The following is a 2,994-nucleotide window of genomic DNA, read 5'->3' on the forward strand; positions in this document are numbered from 1 at the left end:
CCCTCATGGTCCATTAATTGTTTTTCTCTCTTTTCCTCAGCTTCTTTCCTTTTCATCATCTTGTTTTCTATGTCACTGACTCTTCTGCCTCATTTACCCTAGTTGTTAGAACATCCAATTTAGACTGCATCTCAGTTAAAGTATTGTTAATTTTGGCCTGATTAGATTTTATTTTTGCACTAAAATATTATTTATTGTCTTTTATGCTTTTTTCAAGCCCAGCTATTAACTTTATAAGTGTTATCCTGAATTCCAGCTCTGACATTTTACTTATATCCAAATTGATTAGATCTGTGGCAGAGAGTATTACTTCTGGTTCTTTCTTTTGTTTTGAATTCCTCCTTCTATTCATTTTTCCCACAGAAGAATGGATTAATGAGAGAATAAAATAAAAAATATCAACCATGACCCAAGGGAAATACACACTAGACAAATCCAAAAACATCAGAAACCAAAAAAGAAAAAGAAAAAAATAGAAAAAAAAGGGAGAGAGAAAATATAATCTCACAGCTGGACAAAACAGAGTGATCCACTTGGTCCTGGGTGTTTTTTGGTCTGTCAGAAGACACTAAGTCCCAAAATTGTAAAGAAAACAAAACATATATATAGAAAAATAAAATTGAATAGAGAGACAGGAAGCCACAAATGAAGAATATATCTTTAAAATTTAAATGTAAAAATGAAAACAAGACTTAAAAACAAAGAGTTAATAGAATAAGAAAGTAGTTGAAAAGGAAAAAAAAGGAAAATTTTAAACTGAAAGATAAAAGAATAATGAGAGAAAACCTCAAATTCTATATACTATTTTCCCCTAGTGCTGGAGTTTTGCAGTTCTTCATGCTTAGTAAACTTGGTATTCCCTTGATGTTACAGTTGGTCTTCTGGGGGAGGGGCCTGCTGTGCTGATTTTCAGGTCTTTGCCTGGGTGGAGTTGCACCACCCCTTGTCAGTGGGTCAGGCAGTGTAAACTGCTTCAGGTTCTTCTACATGTTTGTTTGTTTGTTTTTCCCCTGAAGGATTTCTGTGCCACTTCAGAGGATGAAAATTAAAATGTCCACACCCCAATCTCCAGTCCTAGAGCTGAAAGATCATGGTCCCCTCTCTGTAGTAAACCCTCAAGGAAAAGCAATCTTCGCTTTCGTGTGCATCAAACTGTGCAGACTCCTGCGGTGTGCACCTATGCCAATCCTCTCAGGAGAGGGAGGAGAGTTGCCTCAGGCCTGCCACTGGAGGACCCCCACACAGAGAGTGGTCATCCAATCATGCACGTGCACACACTCCACCCCACTGTGTGTGAGGAAGGGGGTCTCCATTTCTGCCATTTGCATGACCCCTGCATGGAGAGCAGTCATCCAATCTGCCATGGTTTCCAATTTATGGCAAACCAAGTTGAGGGCCCACTCCCAGGCTTGCTGACTGTAGCTGGTTTCCCCACTCCAATGCTTGGGAACTCTGCCACCTCAGGCACCCCCATTCTTTTTGTGACCCCAGGAATCCTGAGACCACACTGTCCTACCTAAGATTCTGCACCACTTCACCACCTGAGCACCCTTCAGGCAAGGATGTCTTTCACTGGAGCAGACTTCTAAAAGTTCCGATTTTTTATATTGTTTTCCATAGCCAACTTACAGAGGCTCTCTCCCTCTGCTGCTGTTTATCTTCTATTATAACTCCTCTGCTTCCCTTCTCCACACCTCCTACCTTGCAAAAGTGGTTGCTTTTCTATTTGTAGAATTCCAGCAATTCTTACATCTCAGGTTGAATTCATAGGTGTTCGGAATGACTTGATAGTTATCTAGATAAATTCAGGGGACCAGATGAAATGAGGTCCTCTACTCTTCCACCATCTTGCTTTCCTCTAGTCCTCATGCCCTTCTCTGAGCATTTGCCAGACCTCTGTGAATAAGCTCAGGATCTAAACTTTCATATCTTCCACTTTCTTCTCAGTGGTGGCAGCATTAACATTCTGCCACAATTCAATTTCATGGAGGGGCTGCATTCTTGCTCCTGGAAGAAGGCTATTTCAGCATCAGGTCAAAGTAGGAAATTAGTCTCTGGTTTAAGAATTGCCAGAGAATGGAACAATCTAGTATCTGTCAATAGATGAATGGATAAAAAGTTTCACTTAAATAGTCTCACTACAAAAAAAAGGTAATTATGCAACATGATGGAGGTGTTAGCTAACATTATGTTAGTAATCATTTGTAATATATAAATCTATCAAATCAACACCTTAAACATATACAATATTATATGTCAATTTAGTCTCTATAAACCTAGAAAAAAAAATTGTCAGGGCACCCAGACTGCATAGCAAGAAGCTTGATGGTATGACAGCCATGTCAAGAACAATGGAGAAGAATTTTCACTTGACCTCACTCTAAACACTCAACTTGGCCACAGGGTCCAGGAAATGAGCAGAGTATGGGGGGACATCATCAAACCAGTTCCACCCGAGCCAAAGGCCTTCCATCCCTTACACCCAAGGCCCCACCCACTCTCAGGCTGTTCTCTCTTCTCAGATCTCAGCTTTAACACCACTCCGTGCCTTCATTCTCTCCTCCTCTTTTCTTTTGCAGGCTCTCTCACTTATGTAAATTTCTGTATCTCCTGAGATGATTTTTCTTTTTACCCTTGGATTTTCTATTGCCTTTCTTTTCAATTAGCAATAATCGTGCCTCGGATAAACCTCATTGGCTACGATACTGCCACTGTGCAAAGCTTCTATTGCCTTTCTTTTATTAGACACTTTTTTGTCCCTTCTCTGCTCTTTTTTTGTTTGTTTTGTTTTTATTTCCCCTATCCTCTCATAACTCTGTTTTACCCTTTCTTTCCTTTCCTTTCTCAGGTTCTTTATCTCTTGCCTTTGCTCTTTATCTCTATTTTTTTAAATTTTCTTCTCTGCCACCTTTATTTATCATCTTTCTCTTCCTCTTTCACTTCTTAATCCTCTCTTTCCCTGGGACTTCTTTCTGGTATTTTCCTCTTTCCCTC

General features: G+C 39.8%; 1 non-coding gene across 1 annotated transcript; it reads right to left on the reverse strand.

Moving 5' to 3' along the window:
* Nucleotides 1-2,585: 2,585 nt before the first annotated feature.
* LOC123326359 lies at nt 2,586-2,723 on the reverse strand. The gene has a single exon (XR_006541051.1). It is a non-coding gene; the product is annotated as a U4 spliceosomal RNA (small nuclear RNA).
* Nucleotides 2,724-2,994: the final 271 nt, after the last annotated feature.

The sequence above is a fragment of the Neomonachus schauinslandi genome, chromosome 11 (genome assembly GCF_002201575.2).
Source record: "Neomonachus schauinslandi chromosome 11, ASM220157v2, whole genome shotgun sequence".
Lineage (NCBI taxonomy): Eukaryota > Metazoa > Chordata > Mammalia > Carnivora > Phocidae > Neomonachus > Neomonachus schauinslandi.